The sequence below is a fragment of the Larus michahellis genome, chromosome 1 (genome assembly GCF_964199755.1).
Source record: "Larus michahellis chromosome 1, bLarMic1.1, whole genome shotgun sequence".
NCBI classification, from domain to species: Eukaryota; Metazoa; Chordata; class Aves; order Charadriiformes; family Laridae; genus Larus; species Larus michahellis.
Genome location: NC_133896.1, coordinates 124,271,437 through 124,286,549, shown reverse-complemented (window position 1 = coordinate 124,286,549; position 15,113 = coordinate 124,271,437).

Below are 15,113 nucleotides of genomic sequence, written 5' to 3'. Positions count from 1 at the left end.
CTGTATCAGGGCTGCTGGCACAAGACATGGAGGTGCTGTACTCTGGATGTCAGGAGGAAAAAAGGAGGGAAGGTGCGGGGGAATTTTCTGTGGCAGTCCAATTTGGAGGACCATCTGGGCAGCAGCCTGGGAGCAATCCATCAGCTCTGCAAGATGAAGCTCAGAGGCCAAACGCCTTTTTTCTTCTGTAAGACCTAGCTAAAAGTAAACCAGATTCTGCTGCAATGAATTATTACAAGGAGTTCATTTAACATCACTGTGCTCTGGCCTAAGTACAGACAGGGCAAAGTGGTTTCCCAAATCTTACTGACTTCCCTAAGTGTCCTATTAGAGGACAAAAATGTGTGTTTGTCAGCAAAAATATCTGCTGGAGGAAACCTAACACAAAGCAAAATGGGCTCTGAAGAAGGAAAATAGTTAAATGGGAGCTCCTGGTGCAAAAAAGAAAGCAAAAGCAATGCTTTAGTTTTAAGTGGCTCAATAAAGAGAAATGTCCTCTAACAGCCCTGTGATACACCAACGTCTGTGAGGCAAAAGGGTCTGCGTCTCGGATCACGTATATGTTCTATATAAAAGGTAAACATGTACGTATGTAACAACATAGGTATTTGTGTATAGCCAGCCCCCATAGGTCACCTCTGCACTCCGGAGTCAGGAGAGGCGATTCACCCTTTCCTTTGCCCCTCTTCTGCCCTGCTCAGTATTTCAATGAGTCATATTTCGTCATCTGCCTTAGGAAGGAGTTGACTGTGCAATAACGTGCTTGGTAGAGTTCATAGAATCATAGAACAGTTTGGGTTGGAAAGGACCTTTAAAGGTCCTTTAGTCCAACCCCCCCCTGTAATTAGCAGGAACATTGTCAACTAGATCAGGTTGTTCAGAGCCCCATCCAACCTGACCTTGAACATTTCCAGGGATGGGGCATCTTCCATCTCTCGGGGCAACCTGTTCCAGTGTTTCATCACCCTCATTGGAAAAAACTTCTTCCTTATATTTAGACTAAATCCACCCTCTTTTAGTTTAAAACCATCACCCCTTGTCCTGTCGCAACAGGCCCTGCTAAAAAGTATGTTCACGTCTTTCTTATAAGCCCCCTTTAAATACTGAAAGGCCACAATAAGGTCTCCCTGGAGCCTTCTCTTCTCTAGGCTGAACAACTCCAACTCTCTCAGCCTGTCCTCACAGGAGAGGTGTTCCTCACCTCTGATCATTTTTGTGGCCCTCCTCGGGACCCACTCCAACAGGTCCATGTCTTTCCTGTGCTGAGGACCCCAGAGCCGGACGCAGTACTCCAGGTGGGGTCTCACCAGACCAGAGTAGAGAGGCAGAATCACCTCCCTTGACCTGCTGACCACGCTGCTTTTGATGCAGCCCAGGATGCGGTTGGCCACCTGGTATGCGAGTGCATATTGCCAGCTCATGTCCAGCTTTTCATCCACCAGTACCCCCAAGCCCTCTGCAGGGCTGCTCTCAGTCCCTTCATCCCCAGCCCGTATTGATACCAGGGGTTGCCCCGACCCAGGTGCAAGACCCTGCACTTGGCCTTGTTGAACTTCATGAAGTTCACATGAGCCACTTCTCAAGCTTGTCCAGGTCCCTCTGGATGGCATCCCATCCCTCAGGTGTGTCAACTGCACCACTCACTTGGGCTGGTACACTGCAGCTGGAAAGCATCAAGCACACTGTTCACAGGTTTCAGGATAAACAAGTTCAGTAACCCAGGATTCTGAGTATTCATCAATTGTTTCACTAAAGACTAAGGGAAGCTTTTACATACAATTGTTTTCTGAATGTAGCAGCTAAAGACAATAGCTGAAAACATGAGAAAGCATCAAAGAAAGACAATAGAAGTTAACTTATGAATCCTGCAAATGTTGCATCAATTTTTCTCAGTCCTTCCAGCAGAATTTTTATTTTCTCCAATTGTTCCTCTGTGCAATGCTGTGTAATTCAATTTCTCACAGCCTTATTAGCTTTGTCACCAAGGCTTTTAACTTCCAGTTTTCGCAACCACGAGTCCCAGATCAGCAAGCAAAACGAGGGTATGCCTAGAGCCCAGGCTGTGAAGTTCAGTCTCCAAGGCAAAGCTCCCATTAATTCAGTATGGCCTGTGCTTTTTGTAACAGATCCCACACAAAAATGTATGGGTAGCACACACTCTTAAGTGCTTTAATAAATGGATAATGATGTAGAAATGCTTTCGGGTTCCTCTTTTCCTTCCCCTCCTTCTTGTGTTCTTTAAAATATGACAGAAATAATAGCTATCTCTAAAACAATTAATTGGAGAAAAAAAAATCTGTAAATACACTTTATAACTGAACCGTTTAATAGACAAAATTTAAAAACAGAGTCCCTGAAGACGGTTCCAATACATTTTGCATTACTGATACTTTTAGGAAACAAGTAAAATATGCAAAGAACCGTAATCAGTTCAAATCTGACTAAAGATTTAAAAGGCTCTGTCAAAAACTATCACCAGAAACATTTGTTAAACTTTTTTTTTTTTTCAATTTCCAGCGGGACAGTCCAAAAAATGTCTGTGGAAAGCTGTCGCAGTCAGTGTTGGCACTGGGCTGACCTCCGTAATTGCAGAACTTGGGAGCATGAAATTACTGGTAAGTTTATTTTAAAAGAGCTTCAGGAGGCAGCAAAACAAGGTGTTTGGCGGGCACGTACATGTGCACGTGTGTCAACTGTTGACTTCAGTAAGTCTAGTCATGTAAAAAGGTGCTGAGTTTGTATGAATTATGACACTTCACACCAGCTGAGCGAGAATACCTGCTTAGATTCTCCATATTCATTTCTTTTCTTCCTCATTTTTTCCTTATACCTTACTAATACCTTGTGTAGCAGCATTAAGTGGTGGGATCTGCAGTGACTCCTTTGCTTGTACATCCATTTCTAAAGCATGATGGCTAGTCAGGTTTTTTAACACTTATAAGCAGGAAGATCCTTGGAAAGCACTACAGCTGTAAACAGTATGCTGTATACACTAGAGCTAGGCAGGTAGATGAAAACATAAGGTGTTTTTAATTTCCCTAATGAACATGGTAGTTTCCTCAGTCTCATCAAGAATCAGTGTAAATTAGTTTCCTAAAAGAACTGCAGCTATTCGGTTAGTGCTTGGTTACCGCACAATTATTTCCTAAATGGAAAAAATGCACATTAGCATGAATATTCAAATAAGACTGTGAACCATTAAAGACCCATTTGTTCTATAAATAGAACTGTGGTGATTTTTTGAATAAGTTCTTCCTGAAAAGCAGTTTTCTACAGATGTGAGAGGCCAGAGATTGTATACTTACTCTAAGAAAAGGAGCAGTACCTGTTGTCTTCAAGCAGAGCAACTAAACAGACCTAGGAGATCAATCTATTTTTCTGCCTGGATTTTCAGGATTGCTGTTCTTTACCATTTTCAAAAGAATAATCAAATCCCCAAATGAACTTGAATAAAATTGCTTGTTCTTTTGAGTTTGATGGACTAGTTATTTTTAGTCAGGTTTAGTCACTGGAAGCAAGTTCTTTTTTTTTTTTTTTTTTTTAGAGAGAAAATTTGCACAGATCCTTAAGGATTTTTATAACACTTTAGAAGCACAGGAAAAACACTCTGCAGCACTTCTGATGCTTTTAAAGTATTTTAAATGCTTTAATGAAAAACTCCACAAAATCTCACCAAGAAACAATGTTAAACGTGTCAGAATACTAACACTTGTATTTTAGCCCAGTTACTGAAACGATATTTTTTTTGCTATTTTATCCAAAATCTGGTACTTCACTTGAATACATTACAAAATAGTTTAGCCGATTTTTATTTTGTGTCAGTAGCTATCAATTTTGGCATATATATAAGAGAAAAAAGTAATTTTTATTTTATTGTTTTGTTTTATTTTCCAATAAGGCTTTTAATGGCTAGTGATGTTCCTAATAGTTTTTTCATCTTTTGTAGACACCTTATACCCTTCAGTAACAAGATGCAGAAAGAAAGAGAAGTATATAATGGACCAAGTAACTTAATATATAGGAGAGACTCTCCCTCATACTGCTAACGTGCTCAGCCCACCCCATTGTGTAACTTGCACCAGGTCTAAGAGAGCAGACCACAAAGAAGCTGATCTCACATCTGGAAGGATGCCCAGTGAGGCAAATGCCTTCATTTTTCTCCATAGTGAAGTCATAGAAGGGAAAAAAAAAAAAAAAGGTTCACTATGGATTTGTGAGAAAGACTGTGCTTAATGCAACTGATGGATAATCTGATCCGTTTTCAGCGTTATTTTTGCTCTTTCTAAAAATTGAACCTCAAGTCCTTGATTTCAGCATACTGCTCAGGAAGGAGCAGAACTTTTTTGGTGTATGTATATACAAGTATGTATGAACATATCTGTCTATGCGTATATGTGTGTATATGCATGTGTATGTGTACTTCAATACATAAAAACACATTTAAACAAGAGAAGAAAGAGGGTGGCACAGGTCAGCATGCTCAGAGTAGTTCATAGTATTTTGGCCTGCAAAAATGATCCATTTGGGTTCATACCTTGCATATTAAACAGTCTTTGCATACAGCCTAATGCTGTAGGAGAGGGCATTTTTAAACCACAGCTCCAGCAAATAAACATTGCACAGATTTCTTTTATACCCTGCCCCACAAGTTTTCCTTCTTATTTTCCTTCTTTTTTTTTTTTTTTTTTTTTTTTGCTGAGGAAATTTACGCGCAGAGGCTTAAGCACCAAAAACCGAGGTTTGCTCTTTCTTTCACGCAGGCAGGTTGAAAGTGCGCGTTTTTCTCATTAGATGGCTTTTACAACTTGGAGAATGGATATTGCGGTCTCAGTATGCAATTGATGCATGGTGCACAGATGCAGTGCCTTGGAAAACATTTGCATTGACTATCATGATGTTTTCCTAATTAGACGCCTCTGAATACAGATCTATTTCCAGCATGGTTTTTGCGTCGAACTGCACAACAAATTCAGTTCAACTGGCAGTTTAGCTTACCCAAATGCCATCAACAGAAGTTAGCTGAAATAAATTAAAGAGGCAGTAATGTGCTCGTAGCATTAACATTAGCATTTCATGGCCTTTAGCTAGCTCAGGCAATAAACAAACTTGAATTGTGAAAAGTTTCCTGCTTATGCAGACAGAAAGGCATCTGACGGCTGAAGGCTGATTGCTGCTTCTCATCGGACACCGTCACTTGCCTGTTCTGACAGGGTTTTGAGAACCTTAACCACGGTCATAAAGTATCTTGAGCTCAGAAAGGTAGTTAAAGGTGGGAAATAGAACAAAGGAAGGTAAAATGGGGGAGGGACATAAAAAACCCACCTGCTTTGAATGAGTTGATGGAAGGAGTAGCTGGATAGCTGGGGATGCAGCATCTCTCCCTCCTAGGTTACTGATTGAAGTGATGGAAGTTTGCTGATTGAAAACCAGCCAGTGTGGACTGTGATTAAATTTTTTTCCCTCCAGTCGTCCTTCAACAAACAGCTCATGTGAAAATGGGGCTGTAGAGAGAGCGAGACAATCTCTGTTAGGATTTCTGGTGAAATTCAGAGGAGGTACCTATGTTTTCTCATATCATCCTACTCTTTCCACCACCGCTGGAAGCAAAAATGCTTTTAAGTACCCGGAGCTGCACGTATAAAATACAGTTGAAGGATGATTTTAACCACTGCCTCAAGTTAATTTCCTGGAGCCACAGGCAGACAGGGACGTAAGTGGTTACACTTTAGGAAGTGCTGGGCACCCAGCAGCCTTCCCTGCGGAGGACTGTTTGGTACTGATTGAAAGTGGTTTTTCTAGAAATGAACTATCGTGGTGAGAAACGTGATTTCACCCAGCGATTAATGCCGTGACTTTATTGAGTGACTGCAGAGGAAGGAAAGGGACAGAGCAGAGCTGGCAGCAGGCACAGAAGTGATGGGGGAGCTGCTCTGGTAGGACAAAATGATGCCAAAAGATGAGCTGAGATGGGGTCAGATGAGCTGAGATGGGGTCTGATGAGGGGAGAGGGGGAAAATTAAAATCTCACCTCTCTGGGAGTCCACACTGGGCTGAATTGCTGTTATTTTGTATCAAATTGTCTTTTTTTGTCTTTTTTTATTCTCTTTGAGGAAACATGGATTGCTTCAAGCATTGGGACTACAGAAGTATTGTAGCAGGATAAAAGCTCAAAATGGAGTTATTTAAATAGGTGAACTGTATGCTCTCTCAGCAACCATGTATTGGAGCTCCACACTGGGCTAATGAAGGAAGGGGGCTGCTTTCTGCCCTGGTTGAAGCAGATTTCCTGCCCCGGATTTGATTTCAGATAAATAGGGAGTGAGTTTGCCTCTGACAAGAAACCCTTTAGCAGAAGGGAGCAGGTGACAGGGGCCATGGGGTTTATGGCACTCTGTTGCCTGTGGTTGGCACATTTGACAAAAGAAAAAAATCGTCCAAGGTGGGAAAAAACAGTTCTAGTCAACAGAAGTTCCTCAAAAGAAATAAAATAAAAAAAAAAAAAAAGACACTTAAAATCTGAATCCTTTCCAGAAGCACCATACGGAGTGACTACATCCACCTTGTTTTAAAGGACCACCCTTTATTTTATTCATATGCTACCTGAGCAAGGGGCGAGGAGCCAAATCAACTTTTTAACTCCCTGCTGCAGGGGTTTCACCTATACTATATGCCAACACCTGGGCTTTCACCCATGGTGTTTTCTGGTGGGCTCCTCAGCAAAGGTCCAGCCCAGAGCTTTGCAGACTGCCACCCAGGCTCCATGACCTCAAAGAGCAGAGACCAAGCTGCTGGGGACCTCTTCCACACCCTACTGCTGAGGCTGTAGCTGATGGAAGACTGGAAGACCTGGGACTACTCAGAGAGTGATGGTGAGGGCTTCCCCTGCCTGCCACCACCGTCTGAGTGGCTGAGCTGGCTACCACAAGCTGCTTCATTTACCCCACATGATGTCACTGCTTGAGAGCTAATCCTAAAATGTTATCACAAAAAATTTCTACCTTATCACCAAAGGGCCTTCAGTTTTTCGTCTCATTTATATTTATTTATATATAATTTTGTTCCAGAAGACTGCAGTTGACTTGAACACCTGCTAGCTTATCCTGGCAGGCTAGGCTAGGATTGCTCTGGTATTTTACTGTAGCATAGTGTTGGATGATCAGTGTATTCCATGAATTTCTTTTTCAGACAATAAATACTAGCTGTATGTGGCAAAGCATCTGGAGCCATTTGTTAGTCCAACACACATGGGAAGCAGAATAGTCAGCACAACCATGGTCTAATTTTGAGGCTAGGATTTATTTATGTCAGCTGGTCAAACCACATCCTTTCATGCGCTGTGAGTATAAAAGTAACCGCAGTAGTAATGGTCCATCAATAAGGCAAATTGCACCTCCAGAAAGAAGAAAAGGCATTGCACTTTCTGCAATGAGCACGTGGACGATTTTCCTTGGCAGAGGAGAGAATAGCCACAAGATTTAGTAGAGCTTCAGCTGCAGCCGTTTCCAGTTCCTTGGCATGGTACTGAACCATAGGGGCTAATTGCAAGGCAGCCTGCAGAGCAGTTCATCAGTATAGAGCTAGCGTAGCTTGTGGGAACAACAATTTAAAAACCATTTTTGTTGCTTAGAAATGTGTGAATGCAGAAGGCAATATGACTGCTGTAGCACAAAAATACAGCATGGTATAGTCCATGCTTGCTCTCATCAGTAATTAGACAATGACAAAAGGTTGTTTTCCAAGATTTTTTGCCCCTTAAAAAGACAGACCTTGATAGCAAGTGCATTTCGTGCGTTATCAGCAATATATCAGCCCCTGCTTCAGCCGAGGAAGTAAGCAAAGACTTGTCGAAGAGTAGAGCTTGTTTTTCTGTGGCCACTGATGACTCAAGCTAAAGCAATATCAAAACGTTTCTAAAGTTTGACTCTCGGTATACAATTAGTTCAAAGGGGAACAGGTCTGCATAAATATTGAGGTGAATCGTTAGCGGTGTTTGTAAATATAAACAGTATACTACCATAAAACTGTCTGTAGTTGGACAACATATCATGATGTGCAGCTGGTAACACTAAAGTTAACTTTTGAAGAAATCGCTCTGCCTTCAAAGTAATAGAAAAGGGAATTACTGAATGCTCGTTTAGCTCATACGCTCGAGAAACAGCAGGCTCTCACTGAGACATCAGTTTAACTTTAAAGCCTATCGGAGAGGAGGCTTCCATCACTTTACCCCCTCTGCCAGCAGATTGCTCATGTCAGCCTTGACAACCATGAATTTTTGAGGCACGGAGTACTCAGCTCTGCACAGGAAAGCACAAAGAAACTTAAAATTTTCTGCAGATATAACAAATGGCTTTTAAAAATTAGTTTATATTTGCTAAGTTGTAATTCTTAAGCCTCTTAAAGATGGTGAAGATGCAGATGGGTGAATGCTGCTTTTTAAATACTAAAAACTATGACAATCTTAAAATTAGGACAATCTCATCCTGTATGTGCTGAAGTTTGACATAATGCATTAGCTGAAGGTTAAATTACAACAAAGAACAGATGACAGATTACTTGTTCATCAGAGTAATTCTCTAAAAAAAAATATGCAAAATTATTTAATTCACTGCAGCACACGTTCTCAAATAGCTGAATTCACATTCTGATTTCTGAGAGGAAAATTTTTATTCACTGTTTGATCTACATTTTCTGAAGGAAGGAAAAAGGTGACTTTGAAAACTGTAGATGTTTGCAAAAGGGGAAAGCTTCTGATTGATTTATGTTTGTTTGTACCATATATGATTGGAACTGAAATATGCAGTAAAGGGTGTATGTGTGTTGGGGAGGGCGTCAGGAATTCTGTATTAGAGAAGGTCAGGTTCTATTTTCAAACGTCTTAATTTTTCAGAGTTCTAGCTTTCTCTCACACTTAATAGTTATGGCATTTGCTGCGTAAATTCCTAACTCAAATAGATCAGCAGAAAGACGACCTTGCCAGATTGCAGAAATATGCTAAATATTAAATCCCTTAAGGCTTAGGCTTCGCTCACACATGCAAAGAAGTTTCAAGAAATGATTATGAAATACAAATACGCATTACAGTTACACTGAACTTACATAATATCTTAAACAAGAAAGTAAAGTTTCTAATAACTGAATTTTATATGTCTCAGCCACAGGAAAATTCAGGAAAAAAAGTATTTTGGGATGCTAAGGGACGCTAGACGTCACTTCTCTAAAGGATCCCCTCTTTTTCATGTTGTCCCTTATTTGCACCCAAGAAAGGCAGCACTTCTCTTACCAAAGACCTCTGTCACTCATTCCTCCTCAGCCAGATGCCAAGGCAAACAGATCAGCCACCAATTCCTCTAGCTATTCCTCTCCAGGAATTCAATTAGAGAAAACGACTGCTTGGTGAATATACTTGCCATTAGCTTCCCCTGGACCTTGAACTAAGCTTCATTTGTAAAGCAGAAATAACCCACTCAGGAGGGTTCTCCAAAGAATAATTTCTTTTAAAGGTCACGCACACACTTTTGAAAGAACTGAACACTTGTGCATGAGGAATTATTAGAGCTCTTACGTGAAGTGCAGATTTTGTACGCATCAAAATATCGAATATAAACGCTTTTGTCTTACAGAATTTTTAAAACGTACATGTGTTTGCACCCACATGGGCAATACGTATAGCTAAACACGACAGTTGGATGCTCCGGCCAGAAACTCACCTTGTATCTAAGTATCTTATATAGCTTTAAATTGATCGTTTGTCCACAGAAGAGAGCTTAAAATAACCTGTTCTCTGACTGACAGTTTAGTTAATGAACTTAGCTAGATAATCCTGTAAAGTCTGAAGTTAAATACCATAGCTAAGAAAAGGTATTACCCCTGTTTTTCTCCTCACTCTGACTTTACTAAATGTCAACAGTTCCAAGAAAATAGACAAGGGCTATAGCCCAGCACCCAGAAAAAATCCCAACTGGTTAAATTGTTCCATTACTGGAGTACAGAGACAATCATCCATCAACGTGTCAACAGAGTTTTAAAGGGTGGCTCCTCATTTTTTCCAGGAGAAATAGTGCTTTTGACGTGGCTCTGGAAACTACACTAAAAAAAAAAAAAAAAAAAAGAACTTTTAACCTCAGAGACTGAGATTTGCTTCTTATTTTAGCAATGCGGCTGTTACCAAGGTAAGAAGCAGAGAAGCAGTACACTTTTCTAAAACTTCAGTTGAATGCAAAGCCTCTCTTGTTACACTAAGTGGGAAAATAATACGGTTATTCTGCTGAACAGGGTATTGAGGAAGAAATCTCTCTTAGATCAATTAATTTGGTGGATTGTATGTAGGTGAGAAACAGATTTGTTTAAAGTATTTTGTCCTGGTTAATCAGAGAAGCCCAGTGTCAGGCTGTAGCAATGAGCTCTTTTTCTTTCTTTCTTCTCAGGTTAGAGAAAATAAGATCTTACAAAGATTATCTACTTCTCACTGACGATTTCCAACAGATTTTTGACTGTAGAATGAAAATCCCTAAATTGCTGTGAAATGAAGTCATAAATACCCTGGGTTATATAACAACAGCCTCATCTCCTCATTAAAAGTGATGTCTTCAGTATCATTTACTAATTTCTCATTTTTTCCAAGTTTGGTGAAAACTGATTTGCAAGTAGTCCACCTCCAACGCCTGGCCTCTGTTGTTGAGGGGTTTATTAGATGCGTTTCCAAGTCTCCATTAACCGTGACTTTCCAGTCTATTAACTATTTACATCTGGTATCACATAAGCATTTCTAACATAAGCACTGCTGTAGTGAATGCGGATGCTATATAAATAATGAAGGAGTAATGGATTGGATCAACTCCATCTGGAAGTGGGATAGACTCCTCTCTCTCTCTCTCTCTCTCAGGCAGGAGCGCTTTCCATAGGACCAAACCGAGGTGAGCTTCTCGCTGGAGAAAGGGGCTGGATACTTTCAAGGCTGTGTTGGAAGACGGCTTGTGGCAGCCACTGAAGCCTGCGGCAGGACCGAAACAGGCAATGGATCAGCTTGATTTGCCCTCCATAAAAGGGAACTTCAGCACCAGGAGAAGGTCCCGTTCCCCCAGAGTACAGCTTTAGAGCTGGACCGGACTGAGCAGGCGTATCCCGTGCAACTGCAGAAGCTGAGAAGGATGCGGTCCCTCCTCCGGCTCAGCCATTTCTAATAGAGCAGAGGGGGCAGCAAGGAGCTCTGAGGAGCACACTCACAGGCGTGAAGATTAGCAGGCTGCTCTACTCTTCCCCTGATGAATGCAGACACCTGACACTCATCTCGCACCTTGCAGTCCCTGAAAGACGCCCGTAGCGGCTGTACCTCAGCAATACTATCGCACCTGCCAGGAATTACAGGCGCCGTTGCTCTGTGCTTTCAAGACAAAGAGGGTGTCTGAGATTTATTCAAACAGTAGTGAGGAAAATACCTGTTCCGTACGACCGGTGCTTCCTCAAAGCTCTCCTCGCAGGCAAGTCTTGCGCAACTGCTAATAGATGCAGATATATAACAAGACAGAATTTGTTTGGGCTTATTTTTGATGGAACAGACATATCAAACAAACAATCAGATGTCACTGCAGCTATGTTTATAAACGGATGGCTAATAACTGGAAGCTGGTGCAAATTAAGTCAGATTTATTTTGCTTTAGGTGAGAGCTTGTTAATAACAGTGAAATACACTATGAAGAGAGGCGCTGCTAAACCTCCCTGCTTGGCAGAAGCCTCATCCATCACGGAATTGCTGCAGTTGAATATAGCACATTTACACAGTCTGTGAAGGATTTGCAAAAGCACCCAGGAGATTGAAGTGTATAAGTGCCAATGACTTTAAATGGTACTTGCTTTTGCAAATTTCATCCCCTGAGACTTCAGTAAACCTAGTAACGCACAAAAATACAGTCTGAAGTGCGATCCAGCTTTACATAAGTTGGGCAAGTCTTGCTTTTGTTTTAATTTGACTGATACTGTAAGGTAAAAACAAAAATGACTGCTTTTTCGGAAATGATCAGACTAGAAAAGTAGCATTTGTAATAATACTTAACTTGATAGGCTCACTAATACAAGCGTTCCTGAATGCCAACAGATAAGATGTTTTTCAGTGGAAATCAACAGGTTACTTCATGTCAGAGAAGAGACAAGCAAAGGGAATTAACTGGCCTTGACTAATCATCTCACCTAAAGAATACGCTGCTGATAGAGCACATGAAAATGAATTCACAAGAGGGAATAATGTAGCCTAAAGCACACAAACAAAAGGAACCTTTTAAAGCTGATTTGCATCAGAGGCCTCAGCCTATTGTCTAAAAATAATAATGTTGACTCCAGCAAACCAATCAAGCCTTATCTGTAGAGTATCAACAGAAAAGCTATTCATCTGAGAATATTTTAGCACAAAGCAGAAGGAAAATCAAGAGATGCTGATATTTGGTTGCTAGGACAAAGAAAAAGCAACACAAGTGCGTGCCTGTTCATGCCACAATAGCCAAGGCACTCCCTGAAAGTCTCCCGGCCGCGGAGAAATCAACTTTCTGTGTAAATGTGTCTTCCTTGGCCATGTGGGTTTGTATTCCTGAAATGCAAAACATTTTTTAGTGATGTTTGGCAAGTCTTAGATCCATCACCTACGTATTGTCAGTTGTTTCCAAGGTAGAGAGTTAGAAGGACGCTCCAGAAGTGGCGAGCAGGCTGCTGCAATGTGCATTGCAAAGGGCACGATGTCTTCAAGGATTTCTGATGAATATCCTTTTGAATGAAGCATCCACTTCCCCGCCACGGACACACACTTTGTGACCTGTTTGGTTATCACTTAGGTCTTGCTGAGTGGGGGCACAATGGACCTCACCAAAGCTGCCCGTGGGCTGCCCACCCGTGCCTGCAGGCACACTGCTTCCACCTGCAAGAGCAGGAGACTCTCCGACAGGCACGGAGTGATACATTTTGAGGGGATAACTTTCAGTACCAGCAGTGGGGAAGCAGAGAGCCGAGAGTTTTAGCTCACCTTTATGCAGCGCATCCTCCCTTGTGCTGCAGTCCTGCAGCCCAGCCTCCACGCTGCTGGGCTGCTCGCGCAGGGAGGCGGCACACGACGCAAATAAAATTCAAGGGCAGAAACAAAGTGTAAAAGTAAGTCGCGCTGGTGCACCCAGGGCTGCTCTCCAGTGCCTGCTTTCCTGGGTAGCAGCTTGGCATCGCTGGTGTACGTTTGAGCCAGAGCTCTGACTGTGCATTGGCACTGAAGGAGTGCCGTGCAGATGAAAAAGGGGATAGATACTTATCATTTTGCATTTGTTTCCTCAAAGGAGAATTGTCTGCTTCCATGCAGACAAAAACTGTCATCAAGAGAATTCCCCTTCTCACTGGATACTTTCAGGATTTCCTTTACTCTTTGTAGCTTTACTCTCTTACTTTTTTCTTTGATAGTCTTAATCTTGAAGCTTTGGCAGCTATAAACCATAAATACTATTGAAAGTTACTTATTTAAATTAGTCTTATTGACTGCAAAGCTTGCAGGATTGCAATTTTAATGTGCAGCACAGAATCAAGATAATGGACTTTTAATTCAGATGACGGGCATTAACTCATGTGCATCTGTAAAAATGGAGCAAACGTAGGTAGCTTTCTAATGCCAAGAAAAACTCACATTAATGGAAAGTGCTTCTTTAACTATGAAACGACCATTTACTTCTTTTGTATAAAAGTATACAGAATATGATGCATAATGCATGCTTTTCCCTTGTGTGGATCCGCACGGCAATACTGAAAAGGAGCAGAAACAGAGGAGCAAATCATCCATCTTCTTGCTATGCAGCAGATGTCAATAAACTGGAGTTTGTGTTCCATTCTATTAAAACCCCAACGTCCCAGGCAATAACCTATCTTTCAATAAATGCAGGTCTAATGTCCATTGAGATGTGAGCTAATGCGGAGTCGAAAATGACTTCTGTGTTTACCTACTTCCAAATTGTATTTTATCCATTTTCATTTACCAGTTAAAAAACAATTGATTGCCTTAACTTATCCTTTGTAAAGAAAAAGGCTCTATGATCAGGGGAATATTGATGGCAGAAGAATTCTAGTGGAATAAAATTTCTTTCCCTCTGAACAATTATTTTAACTTCTCCAAACATGATGTCTCCCAATTCACTTTTTAAGCCCTAGATGCAAGAGATGTTTCGGGCATTCTCTAGAGGCTGTAGGTACCATACGTCAGGGAGAAGTCTAGAGGGCAAACTACAGGACGACTGATCAAATACTGAGATTTTTATTTTTAACTCGAAGACAGAATTTACACAGCACAGCTGTGATCCCTAAACGCCTGCCAATTGCCTTGCATAACTTGAACACATTGCCATGCCTCAGCGCTTGCAAAGTTGCCCAGGTATCCCCTAAAGACACCACTATACTGTTTAGTTTTACATAACTGAACGGGAAATATCTCAGTAATTCATTATAGCAGCAAAAGAGTGAGTGGGAAATGAAATGCTCCAGCTCTTCAACATCAGGCAATCACCTCCCTTCCCCCCCGCCACCGCTCGCCCTCCACCCACCCTTCCTGCTGTAATTCTCTACCCTCACCCTGTGCCTCCTCCTTAACGCGCTCTCATTACATACACCCCCTTCACCTTTCCCATAACCCTTCCCTTTCCACCATAGCAATCACCTTCACTCAGCCCTGGCTCCCACACTGTCCTGCCATCTCCCACTAGTGTGTCCGCTTTGTCCTCTTCCCCAGTTGCTGGGCCCTGAGAAGCGGTGCCCATGCTGGGACCACTCTGGGCTTTAGGGGAGTGTGTTGACTTCACAGCCCTGTGGCTGAGCAACTAGAAGGTCTAATGATGGTGCTTATATTTGGCCTGCCTGGTAGTTTGGCAATGAGGGCCAGCCAGGCAGGAAGACGTGTGCTCCCATCAGCTAACGAATTACACTGCAAGCAAGACCCACCTCAAGGACGTGCAGGACTGGCCTGAGTTTTGTCTAAATATCTGATAATCAGAGATTTCAAGCAATCAAATATAACACAGTCCTACAAAGGGGACATGTGTACCTCCATGTGATATTAAAGTGGGGACCAGACACATTTCCCATGTCTGGCTTGTGGGCAGGAC